This window comes from Microcebus murinus, chromosome 13, assembly GCF_040939455.1.
Source record: "Microcebus murinus isolate Inina chromosome 13, M.murinus_Inina_mat1.0, whole genome shotgun sequence".
Taxonomy (NCBI): domain Eukaryota; kingdom Metazoa; phylum Chordata; class Mammalia; order Primates; family Cheirogaleidae; genus Microcebus; species Microcebus murinus.
Genome location: NC_134116.1, coordinates 73,909,851 through 73,931,000, shown reverse-complemented (window position 1 = coordinate 73,931,000; position 21,150 = coordinate 73,909,851). Strand labels below are relative to the sequence as shown.

At 52.1% G+C, this 21,150-nt stretch overlaps 1 non-coding gene across 1 annotated transcript; it reads right to left on the bottom strand.

Moving 5' to 3' along the window:
* Positions 1–13,034: 13,034 nt before the first annotated feature.
* Positions 13,035–13,138, bottom strand: LOC142875350 (small nucleolar RNA U13). The gene has a single exon (XR_012922732.1). It is a non-coding gene; the product is annotated as a small nucleolar RNA U13 (small nucleolar RNA).
* Positions 13,139–21,150: the final 8,012 nt, after the last annotated feature.

Sequence of the window (21,150 nt, the reverse complement as noted above, 5' to 3'; positions counted from 1 at the left end):
AATATTTGAAAATGGGGATAGGGGGATATTTGGGTTTTCTCCCTGGCCTGGGAGAATTGGCCTGGCATGGTTTGATCACTTCTCTACTCTTTCAAACACTGTCTTCGTTTGGCTTCTTGCTTTCTTTCTATGTCATCTTCTGTTGCTGGCTTCTTTCTGCTGTGGGATGGATGGGGCGTGTCCTCACCAAAACTCATGTTGAAGTTTGGCCCCCAGTGTGGTGGTGCTGGGAGGTAGGACCTTGGGGGGCGGGGTGTGGGTTGTGGTTACAGAGCCCATGAAAGTCTTGGTAGTGAAAGAGTTCTTACTCTCCCTAGACTGGATTTGTTCTCTCAGGAATGGATTCGTTCTTACCATGAGAGTGGGCTGTTATAAAACCAGGAGGCCATTGGATTTTGCCTCTTCCCACAAAAGCCCTTGTCCGCAGCCAAGCAGACACGAGTGCCATGCTTCCTGAACTTTCTAGCCTGTAGAACCATCAGTAAATGCATTTCTTCTGTTAATAACTTACCAGGCCTCGGGTATTCTGTTATAGCGACACAAAATGCCCTAAGGAGTGGTACCAGGGAGTGGGGCGTTGCTGTACAGACACCTGAGGTGGCTTAGAACTGGGTCACAGGGCAGAGGCTGGGAGAGTTTGGGGGGGCAGGCTAGAGAAAGATTGTGCTGTGAACAGCGCAGAGCATTAATGGTGATTCTGGGTGAGGGCTCAGAACAAGGCAAAAAAACGAAGGAAAGTTTGGAAATTCTTAGCGATTGGTTAAGAGGTCGTGGCCAGAATGCGGATGCAAATATGGACAGCAAAGGCCATTCTGATGAGGTCTCAGAGGGAAAGTCCCTGGTCAGCGTTTGCTGTGATTGTTGCAGGAGTGCATGGTTGCACATACGCTGTCTCCACGAGGATCGGATGCCTGGTGACATAAGGAAGTCTGAAAGTTTCTGCAACAGATTAATTCATTTCCAGCTTATTGACAGCCTACCCTGTGCCACCTGCTGTTCCAGGGACCGGGGGTGTGGCCTGAATCGGATGAATAGGAGGTTACATCCTATCTTGAGGACACAGACAATAGCAAATAAACAAAAACTTGGCAAGTAAAGGTCAGTGCTGTTGCTGAAATGAAATGGATGCTGAGCTGGGGAGAGAGCTGGAGGGAGGAGCTGTGTAGGTTTGTTCTGAAAGGCCGCTTTAAGCTGCTCCTGGAAGGGCGAGAAGGCAGCAGCCAGGCAAACGCATGCAGCAGGAATCTTCCAGGCCCCCAGTAAGCAGCCAACTCTGAGCCCCGAGCAGGACTGAGCTTCGTGAGCTCGAGGAGCAGAGAGCAGCGCATCTACGGGGAGGAAGGAGAGCTGTGGGGGAACCTGCAGTCAGAGGGGCTGAACTGCGTGCTCTGCAGACCACAGGAAGGGTTTTGCACCCTTTTTTTTTTGAGACAGAGTCTCACCATGTTGCCCAGGCTAGAGTGCCGTGGCGTCGGCCTAGCTCACAGCAACCTCAAACTCCTGGGCTCAAGTGATCCTCCTGCCTCAGCCTCCCGAGTAGCCGGGACTACAGGCATGCGCCACCATGCCCGGCTAATTTTTTCTATATATATTTAGTTGGCCAATTAATTTCTTTCTATTTTTTAATAGAGACAGGGTCTCGCTCTTGCTCAGGCTGGTTTCGAACTCCTGACCTTGAGCCATCCGCTCGCCTCGGCCTCCCAGACTGCTAGGATTACAGGCGTGAGCCACCGCGCCCGGCCAGGTTTAGCACCCTTTGGGCATTTTTTAAGGGGCACAGCAGTTGCTGGAAGCTGTGTAGCACGGGGACAGCATTTACACAGACCTCTCTGGCTCTGGGTGGGACAGGGACTACAGAGAGGTGAGCGTGGAGAGGACGATGACAAATGACACATGTGAGAAGGGGAGGTGATTGTGACGGAGGTTCCGTCATGACTGGGTGTTCGGGTGCAGCGCTTGGTCCCGCCGCGCACACGGCATCCACCCACCGGCCAGGACGTGGGGCTGGGTGATGGCCCGTCCTTCTCTGGACTCAGTGGGGGGCCAGCTCAGCCCTTCAGCCTCCTCACCTTTCTTTTCTCTTTGGAGGTTTTGATGGGAACTTGTAATGTGATCAGTGCAGGAAGACAGGGTGAGGCGAATTTTCCTAACTTCTAGAACGTTCTCCCATGGCTCCTGGAACTATCAAGAAAATAAGCTACAATGGTGCTGAATCCAAAGGGAGAGAACAACAGTGTCTGTGCAGGGCTGACCAAGAATCCCGTGCTGACAGCGACGGGTGTATATCAGCTTTTTGACGGTGACAGTCACTGCATGTGAATGACGTTGATTTCGAGAATCTCGAACCACAGACAGACCTTTTCTAAAGGTTATAAACAGAAAGGTCCCCTGTGCTCCCATTCTGCAAATCTTATTATGAATAAGAAACACGTGTTTTGCATTTAATAAATAGTCGCTGGGTGGATGGATTTCCTTTTTAGATCCAGTGGACTGAAGGTCAAAGGGTGTTCTTTTTTTTTTTTTTTTTTTTCTGAATGCTCTAATTTACACCACTATTTATAGACCTGCCATTTTCCAGGCTTAGAATACCTCCCACAGCACAGGGAAGAGGCCAAATGAAGTGGCTGGAGGTCTCTACCCTCCTCGTCATCCGGAAGAGGCCAACCACCCTGACAACAGGACTTGAGTCCCTGGAACGGTGGCCTCTGGCCAGCCCAGGCCAGTCTCTCCCTCATTTGTCCACACAAGGTCACTTGCTGGGCAGGCTGGCTTTGGATTGTCAGATCAGACACAGGACATGCAGTTAATTTGAATTTCAGGTAAAAATGAATAACTTTATAGTGTAAGAATGTTCCAAACATTGCATGGACAGAGATTCATTGTTTATCTGAAATCCAGATTTAACAGGGCACCCTTTATTTTTATTTGCTGAAGTGTCAACCCCAGCCCTGGTTGGGAGTGGGTGGGACACATTGCCAGCAGTAGGGGCCACTTACGTCACACACTTGCTGTCGCCTGGGTCCATCTATTTCTGGTCTCCTGCTCCCCTCTGCCCACCTGGACTCGGTGACATATGGCAGGAGGATGTTGTCACAGGAGTGAGCAGGGGTGTCTCTTTTTCTTAGTGTCTCAATTAGATTCTCATGTCTATATTTAGGACACTGTCTCCTCCCCCTGCCTCATAATAGAAGCATTATCCATCCATTCACCCATCCATCCATCCATCCATCCATCCATCCATCCATCCATCCATCCACCCACCCACTCATTCTTCTATCCATCTACTCACTCGTCCATCCATCCTTCCATCCATCAACAAGTATTTATAGAACACCTTTTAAGTACCAGACACCATGCAGCAAATCCATAATCTCCCTGAGAACATGTCACGTGAACAATTCATGTTCTCTTAGAGCCAACTTCTTGGAAGCCCTCCAGACCACAGGAAGAAGCTGTCATAATGAGCAGAACAGCTCTGATCCCAGCTTCTCTGGACCCACCCAACTTTAGCCGGCATGCCTCAGATTCCGCCAGGTGCTCTGGAACCAGAGCTGACCTGTGAGCTGAAAGCTAGAGAGGACTGTCCTCATGTATCAGCTAGAGAAGCCTAATTGTGGTGACAACTAGACCTCAGTGACATGTACCACCACACCAGGAGTTTGTTTCTGGTTCAGGTCCTAGTCCTGGCAGCAGATGAGGTTGGTGGGGCAGTCTTCCTCAGCACAGTCACCCAGGGACTGAGACAGGTGGAGGCTTAGCCATCTTCCCCACCAGGTCATCTCCAAGGTCACCCAGGGGTCACTGCCATTCCAGCCAGCCAGAAGAGGATGCGAGTGTGGACACGTGCACAGGGGATTTTTAAGACTGGGCCTGGAAGTGACCCACATCACCTCCCCTCATGTCGCATTGGCTAGCCGTGTGGCCACTCCTAGGTGCAAGGAAGACCAGGCTATATACACCCAGGAAGAAGGTGAGAACCTGGATTTGGTTAGTTTCTCTGAGCCTCATTCCCTCATTTGTGAAATACTGCACTGATTGCCTCTCAAAGCCAATTGCTAAAATCTGACAACACTCAGTAGGGCTCTTCTCCCAGGACCAGACCCCTGACCGCCGACCCTTGCCCCCCGCCCCCTGCCAGCCCCAGGGTAAAGGAGAACTGATCCCTTTTCCTGCTTTCCACCCTGCCTGCTTTGTTTCATGGGATGTGCTCCAATAGTTCATTTACTGGCTGGTTGTTTTGGAACTCGAATGCATTTCTCCATAAAAGCAGCTATAAGTGGGGTGGCTAGATCCTCCAGAAGCCCAGCCCCCATCCTGTAGCCAGGCTCCCTCATGGGTGGGCAGGAGGAAGGTGCTGGCACCTGGGCAGTTCCCATGGCAGCAGGGAGTAGGGGCGGAGTTCAGGGGCCCCGGAGAAGGGCGCTTTGTGAGTGGCTGTTTCCCATGGCAACTGCGGGGCAGCCTCCACAGTGACCAGGAACCCAGTAGCCCCAGCAAGAAGCCGTGGGGAAGCTCAGTGTCTGGAAGCCTGGAGCCGCCTGTGGGTGCAGCAAGGAGCGGAGCGCCGTTCAAGCTCGGATGTTTTCATTACCAGCGTGCCCTACGTAGCTCTGTTTCCATTTATTCGAAACAAACATTTCTGAGTGCCTGCATGGCAAACACCGCGGTGCTTACAGGGACCCTGGCAATAAGCAGTCACTGGGCCTCCCTTGGCAGGGATGAGCTAACCGCACACCTACGACACAGAGGGATAACGCCATGTCACCCCACAGGGAGGCCCGGGGCAGGAGGCAGCCCAGGCGAGGAGGATGAGTAGGGCGCAGGAGGAAAGGGGGAGGTTTGGGCCAAGCAGCGGCCACAGCACGTGCAGAGGCGCCGAGAGAAGCTGCAAAGCAACACCTCAATATGTGTGTGTTATAACCTAAGCGCCCCGGGTTATGTCCCAGGAGATGTGGGCCGTGAAAATGAGTCCAATGGACCCATGAATATTTTCAAAAAATTTAACTAGTTTTAGATTTCTTGGATTAAGGAAAGGGAAGAAAATCTCAGGGGTGTTTCTCTAACATTTGCAAATCCTGCCCACCAAAACGTCCCTTCTACATCCTCCAAACGATCAGGGTGTAATCTGGCCTGCAGACTAAAGCTGGGTCCTCTGAGAAGATGGGAAACTGTACTTTCCCTCTCAAGGTGTGTGACACAGGACATTCCCCTTTCACCCCCTCGTGCTTCCCTGGTCAGGCGTCCCCGTCCTGCAGCGTGGCCTCGTCTGTGAGGGATGCTCTCTCCCGCCCTCCACGTGGCCGGGCGTCCCTACTGTAAGCCCCAGGCCCTCCTCGACGTCAGGATTCTGCTTGAGAGGGAGGGACGGGGCTGCGGCCTGTCTGCTTGTGAGCACACCCCCCCCCCCCCGCCCTGAGGAGGACACGGCAGCCTTGTCACCACATCCCGAGGGATCTGCCCCTCCAGAGAGGCCAGGGCAGCGGACAGTGACGCAGACTCCCTCTAAGAGAGTAGCTCGGTCCCATCTCTACTGCGATTGCTAGAAAAGTCTGAAGACTATTAAGTGTGGAAAACCAGCGTCTTCCTCCTGGCCCCCTCCATAGTCGACGTCTCCTCTTGGAGGTCATCTTCTGCTCCCAAGCCGTGGGAAGACGCGTTTCTTTCTTGCTCAGGAGTTGCAGCTCCAAGTTGCGTCGAGGCCCCCAGGAAGCCAGGCCTGTGCTGAATGTCCCTATCACTCGCAGTGACACTGAAGCGAGAGTGGCGATGACTAGCTCTCCAGCTACTCAAGGACGCCCCGTCCCTCACACTGTGCTGCTGGGGACTGCATGTCACCACCTGGGCGCATGCACTCCCCCTTGACTGCTGCCTTGCACTTTGGGGGGCACCGAGCGGTGACAAGTGACCCACTGGCATTTAAAACTTGAGCTCCTCAAGGCTGAGGTTTCTTCCCCAGCGGCGTCTCAGCAGAGCTTCTTCTCACCACGGCGGCCCCGGCAGCAGGTGGAGCTCTGTGTGCTTTGCATGTTTCTAGACAGACTCCCGGTTCTTAGCAAATACAGTAACTTCCTAAGTAGGACCTGGAAGTCTCCAAAGAAGTGAGGGCTTGTGTTATAATGGGGTAGATGGGCTGACCGGGCAAGTCTGTTGCAGAGGGCAGGAATCAACCCCCCTCCCTTTGGACCCGTTGATAATTGTGTTATTGTGGTCGTGTTATCACTGGGATTCATTATATATGGAAACAAGACATTATTTCTACCAAATGCAAAAAGAGCAAACTTCGCCTGTACTTGGCAGATGGAGTTCGTGTGGGGCTGGGAGGGGGAGGAGATTTGGCCTCAGGTAGGTCATGGCTTGAGCCAGGGAAGAGGTCCTGGGAAAAGCTCTGTTTGTTTAGGTGCTCCGACGCCCATGCCACCCGCCTTCCTGTCTCCCAGGCAGAGTCCATGTGTGGGGACCCAGGCCAACCGTGGTGCACACCTGCGGAGCCCTGGGGTCAGCAGGTGCTGAGTCTCAGAGCCGGGCAGGGAGCCCCTGGGGACAGTGCCTGAATGCCCCTCTCCCAAGGGCCCGTTAGCCAGCCAGACAGGCCTGGGTCTCATCAGCCGCGGCTGCCCTGGCAGCTGGACAGCGTGTGCGGCGCCTGGGCTCGGCTCCCAGCACCTCAGTGTCGACTCCGCCTCTGCTCATCGCACAGGGCACATTCCAGGTTCCTGGTCTAGGAGGAAAGCATGCTCCGTCTGCAAGCGAGGAGCCATTCTGTTCAAAGCATTGCATGGCTCTCTGAGGCTCAGCGACGCTCCTCCTCCTGTCTGCCTCTTACCGTGCGCCTTTGATTTCCCCAGGCAGGCTGGCAGGATGCTTGGCGAGCACCCCCGCCCCCCAGTCCGGATCTGCCTAAGAGCTGGAAAGTGCCAGCGTGGCCACAGGAATGTGCGCTGTGCTATTTGTGAGGGAGGTCCCCAGGGAGCCCTTGGGCTCTTGTCTTTATTGGAAACACCCACTAAACACTGGCCTCAGGCCCAAGATTGTTCTGCAGGGCATCAGTGCAGGCTCCTGCAGGCTGTCAAGGTACCTTTGACTGAGCCGCTGCTTGCAGTCCCACACCAAAAGTGGCCTCCCCAACCACCCCACCTCCCTGCTCCGGCAGAGCCAGCGGGACCAAGAGGGCTCGGGTTGCTCTGCGTGCACAGGTGGTTTCTCAGTGTGCTTGGGCACTCTCTTCTGCACACAAAGATGATACTGGGGACACCTGTCATCGGGGGTGGGGGATCGCGTGTGCCCAGCCAGGCACCCACTCAGCCATGTGAGACGTTCAAAGCCAGTGCGTGGGAGGTTGCCCACGGCAAAAGGACAGTTTGTCTTTAAGTGAAGTGAACGGCCTTCGGCATCAGTTGTAACCAGCCTAGGCAGTATCTGCTGGCCAGCTAGTCAGGAATCTAAGGCGTCATCATGGAAAACGTGCATTTCAGCTCCGGGAGGCCCTGTTGCCGCTGAAGGCGGCTGGCAGTCAGAGGGCAGGCTTTGTGGCTGAGCTCAGCGGAACACGTGCAGCAGCCAGCTCAGGCTGCGGGGCCAGCCATAAACAAGTCAGCCTGGCTCCTGGCGCTCAGGAATCTGGGGTCAATTAGGGATCAATGGTGCCAGGGGATTTAAAACAATTGCAACCAGCAGGGCAGGCTCTGCTTGCAGCAACAGTGGAATGCAGAATGCGCTGATACAATTGTGCTAGCCCTGAATTCAATCAGAACTGTTACACCCCTTGGCAAGGCCTTTTTCCCAACAAGTGGGATTGCTCGGTGGCCAAGGTTTAAGCACTAGGGATGGCAGTGACCAGTGACCTGATTGGTCACTTGCCCTTGGCCGTGGACGTCAAAACCATCGTCATTAGGGGACTGTCTGTGAACTTCTCATGAACAACTGAATCTAACCTAACCTGGTTTAGGTCACCCACACCTCACATTTTGAAGCTACTGGTTTTTGTAATTCTTTGACTGACAAGAATGTTAGGTCTTTGTATGTTTCATCATTTCTCATTGCTGTGCCTGCCTGAGTTGACAACGTTAACTCAGTAGAGAGATGGAGATTTTACTGCCAACATCGGTGAGTTCAGAGGACGCAGCCGAGAGGGGGGCTTGGCTCGGGGAGGTAGGAGGGATGTATGGGGTCTCTCCATCACTGGGAATCAGAGGCAGCTGGGGGTAGGGACTCGGAAACCCAGGCAGGGACACTTCCGAGGATGACAGAACCCTTTGCAGACCTCGATTCATGACAAGCTGTTGTGCACACCCTTTGGTTGGCTTCTTGGATCAGAACAAGTCCTTGGTGTTCTTCTGCCCAACTCCCTTCTTTGAAAGAATTGTCCTTGGTCCCTGACTGCAGCCATGTGGTCCCAATGGGGGCTGTCACTACTTTCCATGTCTCCACCTCCCTGGCAACAGTCCCCTTGAGGGAGGACACCTGGCCCCTCATGCTGACCACGTCCCTCCCTGGGGTTTGTCTGTGCTGCCCCTGGTGTGGAAGAAATGCTGCTTTGGGGGAGGGAGAAGAAGCTCAGAGCTGCCTGTGGCCATGTTTCCTGCCTCCTTGGGAAAAGGGCCTCCACTTTTGGGATACTGAAGCCCAAACGCAAGAACAGCCAAAGGCTCTGTCTGAATTGGATCCTTGCTCCAGCAGCTCCCAAGGCTGGGGTGCCCCTGCCAAACTTTGGTCATATGAACCAATGCACCGCTCTTCTTGCCCAAGTTCACGTTTCGTTTCTTGATATTACATTTGCTACCCATTTCTTAGCATGCTGCATGTCACATTACTATTATTTCTGGTGCACAATTTTGAGCACACCTTGGCAGCTAAGGAAGGACACACTCAGTTCATCAGTTCTCAGCACTCGAGGTTGGCTGGAAAGCAAGCGCAGAAGACGAGGGCTGAGACAGTCGCAGGCTTGCAGGAGAGCTTCTAAGACCACAAGAAGGCTGAGAAGACAGACCAGACGTTGCCTCTCACCATCGGAATTTGGCATTGACTCATTTATAAATCAGGAGCAAAAAAGTGTTACTTCAATGTGCATTTATCGAAACACTTAGTATTTACTGGGAAAGGGTAGAGGCAGCAAGGAAAGGTCAACCTGAGACGACATTATAACCTCTGTGAGAACTAGGGTTTGTGGTCATTTTGGGGGGTTGGCAACTATTAGCCTCCACCTTCAATGGTGAATAAGCGAGTAGGGTTCAGACCAGATCAGGTACCCCTGTTCTTTCTGGTCTATGCCACAGATCTCAACTCAGTTCAACACTTAACACCTGCCATGCTCCGTGCTGGAGCCCTAAAGGTCAGGCCCACTCTTGCAGACAGACCCGTTAGTATTCCTGCTTGATTTCTCCTGCTGTTTGAAAACCCTCCGGCAGCCCCCCAAGTGTGCTCAGAAGAAAGTCTTCACTAGAAGTAGCTCTGGAGGCCCCACGTGACCTCCCCTGTGCCCCTCTGTGCCCTCGTCCCCTCCACACCCACAGGTTTCCTTCTTCATTCCACGCCTACCATCTCCGTCCTACTCACCTGGCAAGGTCCCACTCCAGCCCCTCCTTCTTAAAACCTTCCCCACGTCCTGCTCTCACACATCCTTCTGGTGGCATTTCCATCATATTTGCTTTTACTCTCTGAAATGGGGACTTCTGTGATTGCCTTAAACTGCATCCTCATCTTGTATCCGGTTATCCCCGGATACAAGCAGCAGGAAGGGCCGTGCAGGGCGCGGAGGGAGAAGGCCGGACGGACGGCGGGTGGAGAGGAAGGTGGCACGGCCTCCAGCTCTGCTGTCATTGGCTTCCTGGGTTCTGCTCACGGAGGTAGCACAGCACCTTCATCCGGCGTCATCCTATGAATACCTTCTCTCGTGTCTGCTGCCTTTCCATTCCCTTGAGTCTTAATAAACATATACCTTGAGAGAAGGCAGGACATATCTCCCCAGTGGGCAGTGTGAGGCATCACGGCGTGGCTTAGCACCCGACCTCGTAGCAGGACCTGCAGACGTCCCCTGCAAACACCAGCCTCCTCTCTCATCTCAGGGATACTTAGTCTCTGAGTGACAGGCTTCAGGGCTATATATATATATATAAAAGAGTTATTGATTCTCTTTTTTCACACATTTTCCAGCTCTGGCTTCATTCCTTAGTTCTGACACCCAGTAGCTCTAGAACTCTGAGCAGACTGTTTAACCTCTCTGAGCCTCTGCTTCTTGGTGACAATAATTGTCCCTTCTCTGGCTGTTGGAAGGATTAAAAGATTCAATGTATGTAAAGTTCCCAGCCCAGCGCCTGGAGCTTGATGGGCACACAAGCGATGTGCTAACTGCCGTCTCTGGGAAATTCTGCCCAAGGGAAGCTTTAATTACAGTTGCTTTCCCTTTCCCCCAACTCAAGGATTTGCTTCCAAGACAATTAACAGACCACAGAATTCGGCTACCTATCAGCCGCTGGTGGCCAACAGACTCCCGCTGTTGGCACAAACACTGCTTCTCGGAGCTGGGACACTTAGGCAGGTGCCAGCTTGTGGCTCCATGGCTCCCGGTGCATCCGGATCTGTGACAGTTACACGAGACGTGTGCTTAAATATTTACCGTGCTCAGAGCCACCCCAGCACGGCGGGGCTCAGAAGAAAATCCAAGAAGCAAGATGGCCTTGGCATCATCCGCTCCTCGCTTGGTGGAACATATGTCTTGATGGGCGGATCGTCAACAGACTGGGCAACCTGTTGCTTTAAACGATTAACAATAATGATCTCCCCTGGATCGCAGGGGCAAATATCAGGCCTGTCAGATGGTTTGTCCAACGTAGGCAAGTAGAATGGTTCCCTGGTACCATTTCCCCGAGGGTGCAGGTACGTGCCTAAGTCCCCAGAGTGACCACGGCGTGAATTGCTGCAGGAAGGGTATGTGTGGAGGGGTGGGGAGCAGACAAGCTCAGCACCAGCTCAGGGCCTGGCACAAGCTGCTGTTCGCTCATGAATGCTGCAGGAACATTATCTCCGTTATTGTTATTTTTTCTGTTTTATAGATAAAGGAAATCTGTGGCTCAGAGGAGGTTAGTAATGCCCCCAAGGTCACACCGCTATGAGAAGCAGGGCCAGGGCTCCTTGCCTCTATCTGAATGGCACGGCAGAAAGCCTAACACAAGGAGAACGCCCCAGCATCCTTTCCAAAGGCTCCCTGAGTTCACGGGTGCCACAAGGGTGCTGAGCGGCCAAGATGCCCCAACTTCGTTTGGCAGTCGGAGGTTGGGAATTCCTTCGGATAAAGGCAGCCCTGACCCCGGTACCTCCCCGTACACTCCATCCACCGAGGACGGCTCAGGGCACTGCCTCGCCAGGGATGTGAGGGGGGCAGGGACACGGGGTACCCAGACCCACGCTCTGGAGGGGGTTGTGGAGGGAGTCTGCTCTTTCTCTTGGATCCTACCCAGGGGCCTGGGGGTGAGAACAGCAGCCACACGCACGAGTCCGGGGTCAGGAGGGGTGGCAGCGACAACCTACTGACCAGCTCCAGCGCGGGGGCCCTGGCAGTCGCCTGCAGCCTCTGGCGGTGCTCCCTCCTGTCCAGCCCAGGGTCTCTGCACCCAAAAGGAAAGTATTCTGGGACCGCCCCGGGAGTTTAGAAGGCTGGCACATTTCAGGGCCCCAGAAACAGGTGAAGAAGTCCTTTAGCTCTCTTCCCTGAAGTGAAGACCCGTCTCCCCCACCACCATTACAAATCACGGCTTTGCACGTGCTGGCGATGGTGGCGGTGGTCAGGGGAGACTCTGCATTTCTTACTATTTCCTTTAATTTTTATATATCTTTTTGTAGAGATGGGGTCTTACTATGTTGCCCAGGCTGCTCTCAAACTCCTGGCCTCAAGTGATCCTTCTGCCTCGGCCTCCCAAAGTGCTGGGATTAAAGACGTGTGCCACCATGTCCAGCTGAGAGTCAGGATTTCTTTCTTTCTTTTTAAAATTAATTAATTAATTTTTAAAAAAAATTCAATGGATTTAGAGGGTACAAGTGGTTTTTCGGTACACGGATGAATTGTATATTGGTGAAGTCAAGGTTTTTATTGTACCTGAATAGTGTACACTGTGCCTGACAGATAATTTGTGGTCCCTCACTCTCCTCCAACCTCCCCCTTCTGAGTCTCCAAAGTCCCTTATGCCACTCTGTATGACCACGTGTACCCATCGCTCAGCTCCCACTCATAAGTGAGAACGTGCAGTATTTGTTTTTCCTCTCTTGAAATACTTCAGTTAGGATAATGCCTTCTAGTTCCATCCAAGTTGTTGCAAAAGACATTATTTCATTCCTTTTTATGGCTGAGTAGTACTCCATGGTGTATACATACCACATTTTCTTTATCTACTCATCAGTTGATGGGCGGTTGATTCCACATCTTTGCAATTGTGAATTGTGCTGTGATAAACCTAAGAGTGCAGTTGTCTTTCTGATACAATGATTTTTTTTTCCTTTGGGCAGATGCCCAGTAGTGGGCCTGCTAGGTCTAATGGTAGGTCTATTGTTAGTACTTTGAAGAATCTCCATACTGTTTTCCAGAGAGGGTGTACTAATTTTCATTCCCACCGACAGTGTATAAGCATTCCCTTTTCACTGTGCCTGCACCAACATCTATTTTTTTTCTTTTTTTGGAGACAGAATCTTGCTCCGTCACCTGGGTTATAGTACTGTGGCATCAGCCTAACTCACAGCAACCTCAAGTGATCCTCCTGGGCTCAAGTGATCCTGCTGCCCTCAGCCTCCTAAGTAGCTCCGACTACAGGCATGTGCCACCATGCCTGGCTAATTTTTCTATTTTTAGTAGAGACAAGGTCTCACTCTTGCTCAGGCTGGTCTCGAACTCCTGACTTCAAGTGATCTTTGTGCCTCAGCCTCCCACAGTGCTAGGATTACAGGCATAAGCCACCCTGTCCGGCCTGTTTTTTGACTTTCTACTAATGGCCATTGTGACAGGAGTAAAGTGGTATCTCACCGTGGTTTTATTTTTTTATTTTTTTTCACGTCAGACGGGTAATGTGCCGATGTCGTAACAAGGTTTGAGGGAGGCACATCTCACGCATGCGCGTGAAGACCCAATCATCACGCTTATGAACTACAAAAGGATCACACCGTGGTTTTAATTTGCATTTCCTTGATGATTAGGAATGTTGAGCATTTTCCCATATGTTCGTGGGCCATTTGTCTACCTTCTTTTGAACAATGTCTTTTGTCCCCTTGAGTATGGATCTCTACGAGCTTTCCCTTCCTGCTCCCCTCCCTTCTCGGTTGGCCACAGCAGCACTTCTCACAGCACGTGGAGCCTGGAGCATTCTCTAGAGTGGAGTCTACACTGGTCAATAGGCATGTTTGCTGGGCTCGCTGGGGAGGGCCCATTCAGGCCTGGGGGAGGCTGTTTGCTGGACTCAGTGCAAGGAGCCATTTCCCGACTAGAGATGAGAGATGTCCCCAGAGCTCAGGGAGGGGAGCCTGGGCTACAGAACTATGCACAGGCAAGTGCTCAGGGCAGGACTGCTCCCCGAGGCTCTGTGGCCCTAAAAGGGTTCAAGGTCTCCCTGGAAGCCTGGATTCCATGGGGTGATTTGAGCACTGGAAAAACAAGGTTCTCTCTGTCTGCCTTTCCTGTCCTGAGCACCCCAGGGCCGTGCGCCTGGCCCTGGGGAGCTGTGACCCTGGCCCTGGCTCTCCCTAGGGTGACCGCCCACCCTGGAAGTGGGTAGCCTCAGCTGGCAGGACAAAGGACACCGTCCCCTGAGAAATACACTCACGGAGGATGAATCAGTGTGTTTGAATGCTCTGGAAAGGGGGGAAAAATAATAAACAAATGGGCGAGGCAGTGATTATGATATTCAAAACATTTCCCTTTAAAACAGGAGATGTCTGACAGCTAAAAAGGAGAAAGAACTTGGCTCCCCCCCCCCCCCCGCTTCAATTTAGACTCCTTATTGCCTTCCTGATCTTCCAGGGTTATAACCGCTCTCTCAATGACTAATAGAAAACTCCATTAGGCTCTTTCTTTATGAAGGGAATTAATGACTTCGTAAATTTAGTGCTTTGTAAACATGGTAGGGAAAGCGTTTCCCCGGGGCTTGACGCGTCCCTGGCAGGGAGGGAGGCCGGGTGGGGAGGAAGCGTGCGGCCTGCTGGGAGACCTGCTCACCCAGCCCGCGCCCGCCTCGAGGCCTGGGTGCCCCAGAATCCTGAAAAAGAAGTCAAAGCGGAGGAACCCGAGACAGGAGCCCAGGGAGAAGGAGATGCATCCGCTGAGTTGAAAAAAAAAAATACCAACTGGGGACATTTTCAAACATAAATGCATATTTTATGTAAAAGTGTGTGGCCTTGGCAAGTCTAGATTTCATCCTGGGTTATAGAAATAGGTTGTTTATACAGCCCAGACCCATGGACTAATTACCTCCTTTGTTCTTTTAAGCTTTTTAGGCCTGGCCAAAGGTATAAAATCCTTGGGAGGGAAAAACGACTCTCAGGACAAACATTCAGGAGGGGCTGTAGAATCAGTATCTTGGGTTGTTATTTTTTAAATTATGTTGTAGAGACAGAGTCTCTTTATGTTGACCAGGCTGGCCTTGAGCTCGTGGCCTCAAGTGATCTTCCCACCTTGGCCTCCCAAAGTGCTGGGACTACAGGCGTGAGCCACCAGGCCCAGCCAGGATCTCGGGTTTCACTGCTGGAATGAATAAGGCAAGTTACTCCTACTCATTTTATAAGATAGTGGTGTTTCCAGAGGCTTCCCCAGAGAAGATTCCCTGGTCCACTGAGGCTTTCTCCTTCAAACTGCCCTTCCTCAGATGCCAGCCTGTGTCTGCCCAGTCCCTTTCTCCTTGAGAACATCACAGCTCTGTGTAGTAGATCCTCACATCTGAGAAAGTAGAGCAATCCCACTCGGGGACTTGGGTAATAGAACCGCCAAGGGTCAACCCGGCAAATTCATTCATTCTTCCCCAGTGTCATGGCTGAGCTGCATTAACTCACGTGTTCACTCAACGAATAGTATCGGATACCTCCTGTGTCCAGACTTTGAGGTGAATCTTTGAGATCCAGGAATTGAGGCCGTTGAGGTGTCTCTCAATACTTGTAAGAGCAATGGTAGCCAAAGTATATTACTGTGGGGATACATGAGTTTTTGAGTCAACCTGCCATGACTTTCTCTTTGGTTCTTCCTATGTTTTGAAAGCATCAGCCAGACTAGCGCAGTAAATAGTATTGTTGGTTTGCAATACTTAGGTCTCCTGACAGAAAAAAGTTTAAATTTGTAAACCCTTTTTATTTTCTCAGCCACCCAAGTCCTCTGAGAAATTAGAATACACTTTCTGAAATTAGAAAACCAGGAAAATAAGGCTTTCTGTATTACATTCAAGAAAAAAGTCTAGAAGATACTAGTTGGAGGTGTCTAAGCCAGAGGTGAACCAAAATTAAGGGAGACAGTAAATATTATAGGTAGTTTAAGAAAATGTCACTGCTTGGGAAGCCTGGCAGAGGATTTGAAAATCCTCTTTTCCTGCGAAGGATTCCAGGTGACAAACTCACGAGCCCTCTGACCGGATGCAAGGCCACAGAGAGAATGTATCTGATGCCTATTGTATTTTATTTGTGTTCTGCTCTGTTCCAGAAAGGATTTCACAAAGTTTACAAAGGAGGAGACACAAAATATAAGTTAAATATACACTAAAAACAGGAGCAAGAGAAAAAGAAAGGAAAGGGTGGTGACATAAAATGAGGCCATGAGCACAGTGAGGGAAAGGAGAAGTGTACCGTGCAGATTTATACACTTCCTTCCTGTGGGCTGCAAGTTTGGTTCTAGGAGTTGACGGAGAAAGGGAAACGGATGAGTGTTTAACATAAAAGCAGATCAATCACTTAGGAGACCACTGTTTTTGGAAGCCAGGAAAGGTTGGTCTTTCTTCCGAGGGCCTTTCCCTGCCATTTGTATAACGTACTGAGCCACAACTTCAATAGCATAGTAGCGTCCTGTACCTCACGTGGCCTCAAGCAGCACAGAATTTACAACTGTCGGTCCTCCTCAGAACTTCAATTCCTTTTTTTTTTTTTTTTTGTGGCCCCCAGTCTTTTCCTGAATACCCCACAGCTGGGCACGATCTTATCTGATTCAGGTCATTCAGGTCTACTCTGGTCTAGACCTTTCAGACTCTCAGGTAGACAGTATAGAAAATATCACCAGCGACCAGATTTTTTGACCTCTACATTGTAACCCACGTCCTCACAAGTATGAGTGTCTATGTGGTACTAGAAAGAAAATTTAGAAAGAGGCAAGATCCCCTGCAGTGTCTCTGGAGTTTCCGGACATCACACCTCTACAAGCGCCAACCCTCAGCCCACCTGGAACAGGGGGAGTCTCCGCCTGATCCTAGAAAACTTGAGACCCCTCCTTGGTCCCTTCTACAGTTGATCCTTGAACAACGTGGGGGTTACGGGTGCCCACCCTCATGCAGTCGCAAATCCTTGACTCTCCCAAAACTTAACTACTCATAGCCTACTGTTGACCGGAAGCCTTATCGATAACATAAACAGTCAATAAACACATATTTTGTATGTTACATGTATTATACACTGTGTTCTTACAATAAAACAAGCTAGAGAGAAGAAAATGTTAGTAAGAAGATGATAAGGATGAGGAAATATATTTACTATTCATTGAAGTGGGTGGTCATAAAGGTCTTCATCCTCCTTGTCTTCCCGTTGAGTAGGCGGAGGAGGAGGAAGAGGAGGGGTTGGTCCTGCTGTTTCAGGGTTGGCAGAGGCTGAGGAAAGTCTGCCTGTAAGTGGACCCCGCGGTTCAAACCCGTGTTGTTCAAGGGTCAACCGCACACACCATGGGGACCAGAATGGGCGACGTTGCCATTTGTCCATGGTAACGGCTCTGTAGTCTCTCCTTCAGATGTTTTCTCACTCTGGTCGCGTTCAGTGTGCTTAATTGATGCTGTGTGGAAGCGTCTTCATGCTAGAGGATACATAAGCCATTCTCTCTGACAGAAGCCCGGAGCTCTCCCTGCGACCAGGGCACTCTGGGGGCGGCCTCCTCCCTGAGGGGCAGATAGGAGCGGGGCGCCAGCAATCGGTGCCCCGGCGCGGGCTCCGGAGTAGGCAGGGCGGACGCGCCATCTAGCGGCGGCTCTCGGAACGGCCGCACGCCTGGCTCCCGCGGCTCCCGCGCCCTGGGCTGGGGACCGGGCGGGGACCGAGTGGGGGACCCGCACAGGCATGCTGGAGGCTCACGGAGAGGTGAAGTTGCTGGATCTCGCATCGCTTCCTTCCGGTCAGAAGAGCACCTGGGCCCATGGGGGCGTCAAGTGTAGACAAGAAACCCTCCCAATCAAGAGGTGACCTGACCTTCCCACAGGACAGGGTCCCTTTGCTGCAGACCCCTTGTCCTCGGAACCTTGCCATGTGCCATGTCTCTCTGTTTGTAGGCCTCAAAAGCCCTGGGACACCCTGCCCGGCCCGGCTCCCCTCTTGGATGCTGGCGTGTTTCTCCTGTCTGTCGCCGGCCAGCTGTGGCCCAGCCGTGGCTCCTGCAGCAGAGGATGACCCTTTCTGCCATTTCAACATCGATATGAATTCGATGGCCTTTTGCAACAAAGCCTGGGAACCTACCCCACATTTATAATAGGATCCATAAGAAAATGCATTCCGCATTCTAAACCACCACCACCCGTGTATACAATCTGTTCATGGGGAAGTTAAGACTTCCATTGCCTACAACTCACTTCTGCCGTCTGGCATGGCCCTGTTGTTCACTTCCCCAGGTCAAGTTCAGGACCTAGCACTTGGCGGGGCATTTTAAAAATTAACACTATGAGAGTCCCCACTTGGCTTAGATTGGGCCTGAATCTGTAGGATTCAGACCTGCCTGGACAGGTCTGAGGGGCTGTGGAGAGGACCCGCCAGCCAGCAGCTGTGTGCCACGGCTTCCAGGCCACGGAGTAGACCCGGCGATCTCCTTCCAGAAAGGGTGCGGACTCAGCCTCCAAGAGCATGGCTGGCTGACAGCCCCCACGCTCTTGGCTCCTCAGACTAAGCACCAGCTTTCAAATAGGGTCTTTCTCTTCTTAGGATGGCCCAGGCCCATGCTGGAGCAAGGCGGCGGCCCACAGGCCTGGCGTTTCTACTCGCCACAGAACCCCTCTGCCGGGAGGCCGTGCTCCAGCGCTCCCTGTGGGGCCAGCTTGCCTCTCCCCGCCCCTGCACGGGAGTTCCTCAGCCACGGATCCTCTCTGTGCCTAACCGCCTCTCCCGGCCTTTTCTGGAGCACCCAGTGTAACGGGTTGACGAATCCTGTGGAACCAGAGTCCTTGACATTTTGGGGATCATGGGCCCGTTAGAGCATATAATGTAACAGTGAGGGTCTTCCCAGCATCTGCACGAGCCCAGCGCTACGGCAGGGCCTCCCAGGGGCCATTGAGTCAGGCTGAGAACCTCTGACTAGATGGAGGCCGGGAGGGTGGGAACTTGGGGGTGGGATAGCCACAGAGCGCCCCATTTCAGATCTGACCCACAGCCCAGCCTTCCGTGGGCTCACGGAGTCTGTGAGGAAAAACCGGAAGCCACTTCCCCGTCAGGCCCCGTGGGCAGGCTGCCGGCTTTGGCCCGTGGGGCTCTGGCGCCGTGAGGGCTTCGGAGCACTGGTGGCATCGGCAGCAGCAATGGTGCCAGGCCGCCAATCTGGCAGAGGCTGGGCGGGCGCCTTGTTATCTAGAGGGGACCACGGTGCCCACCGGGCGCGGGAGACAAGGCCTTCCAGCACCGCTGTGAGCAGTAGACGTCGCCGTACAGTGCCCATCCGGACAGAAAGGACAGACGACAGCTAGAAGGTGGCATCTTTTGGCGCCCTCGTCCAGAAATCCCTCCTTCGTGAAGTGAGTTGCCTGGGTTGACAGCGGTTAGGGGTCCTCCATTGACATATGGAGGAAAGAGCGAGGAAAAAAGATGGTGCAGAAGTGAGAGCAGACACTATGAGAGCAGACACTTAGCACTTACTGTGCGCCATGTGCTGTTTTAAGCACCCACATGCACTAACCGATTCAGTCCGCATGCGACTCCATGCTGTGGGCCCTATTATTGTTTTCATTTTACTCTCAAAGAGACTGATGCACAGAGGCGTCAGCAGCCTGCTGAAGTCACATAGCTAGAACGGTGTGACCGCCGGGATTTTGCGTCTTAGGCTCGAAGGGTTCCGGGTTCATTCCCAGCTCCCCTTCTTACTAGTTGTGTGATCTCAGGTGGGTTTTCCCTCTCTTTGACTCAGTTGCCTCCACCGAGTGTAAAATGGTAATAATCCCTCCTCCTGGGAATGTGTGAGGAGCTAATCATATGAAGGGTTTTTGCCGGCACACAGAAACACGCTCAGCAGTACAGTGAATATATAGGAAATCTTGGATCTGTGCCACTTGCAGAACTCAGAGTGGCTTCTTTAGAGAAACTCCAGGCCCAGCCACCTAAGGCCTTGCCGCGGGGTCCTCTGGCCCATCCTGGACGTCCAGGGGGCCAGGCCAGAGCCATTTCCGGGTGGATTCCCGGCCGGGCCCGGGCCCGGGGCCTTTCAGTGTCCCTGGGCGCCTCACTTTCTACTTCAAGGGCTTTGCGTGCTGGAAGCCTGCCAGCCCCTGCGCATTCCTCCCAGCGCCGGAATCAATAACACCCTTGTTTTCCTCGGAGGCGGCGGCCGCCGTGGGGGAGAAGGCTGAGGGCGCACGGCCACCCGCCCGGCTGTCTGAAAGCCGGAGGGAGCGCGAACCGCCTGGGCTCTCCGAGGAATGTCTGGGGACCGCCTGCTTCATTCACATCAGCCTGACCCAGGGACTCCCAGGACGGAATCGTTAGGAACGCCGCGTGCTTTGTAAAAGGGTGCCCTTCCGGTGGGTTCCAAAGCACCTGATTCATACCAGTTTAACCAACGTGAAACTTTTCCGCTACACGTTCTTCGTGTAAAGCCACATGCGCTCGCCTTCAGAAATACGAAGATCCGGTCTAGAAAAATATTCGTACAGGCAGAAGGAAGAGAGCCTGTCAGTTCTAAAGCCAGGGAAGGCAGAAGAACGCCGGACCTGTGTAGATGGGAGAGCATGCGGGCGCAGGTGGGCTCTTTTTAAAAACATGATACGGAATAGTTGGAAGCACAGTGTTGTTGCACTTGCAATTTGAGTTCCATCAAACAGGATTACCCAATACTCAAGGGCTTTCAATGGGGGCTTTCCTTTAAGGAACCCAAATTTTATCCTTACTAATAAGATGAGAGTTCCTTACTCTGATCTTATTAGTGTTTCCTGACATGGCCCGGCACCGAGAGCTGGCGGGTGTGGCCTTGTCACCTAAGCGAACTTCCCCAGGCACGAGCATCTCCACTGGCACATTGGCTGGAGGCGTGGCTACTTCTAAGCACTAAATTGGCCATGCTGTCCCCGACTTTCTTGCCTTGTTGGCAGAATTAGGGTCCGAGGCACTTAGGACCTTTCACAGGAGCACATGCCTTTACACTACAAGTGTTTTGTTTTTCCAAAAAATAAATTTGTATAAATATATATTTTACTAACAAATGCTATTGTAAATGCACCAGGAAAGTTCATTTTCAAAAACTGCCCTGAAGCTAATAATACTTTAAATTTTTATTCTTTTTTTCTTTTTTTTAGACAGAGTCTCACTTTGTTGCCCAGGCTAGAGTGAGTGCCGTGGCGTCAGCCTGGCTCACAGCAACCTCAGACTCCTGGGCTCAAGCAATCCTGCTGCCTCAGCCTCCTGAGTAGCTGGGACTACAGGCATGTGCCACCATGCCCGGCTAATTTTTTCTATATATATTAGTTGGCCAATTAATTTCTCTCTATTTATAGTAGAGACGGGGTCTCGCTCTTGCTCAGGCTGGTTTTGAACTCCTGACCTCAAGCAATCCGCCCGCCTTGGCCTCCCAGAGTGCTAGGATTACAGGCGTGAGCCACCTCGCCTGGCCTTCTTTTTTGTTTTTACTCAATAAAGATGAAGTGCTTATTATATGCCAGGTACTAGTCTGGCTGCTTTTTTGGAGCTTTGATTTCAGAACAAGCATATCTTTTTTAAAAAAAGGATTTAAATGTATTAAATTAAAATTATTAT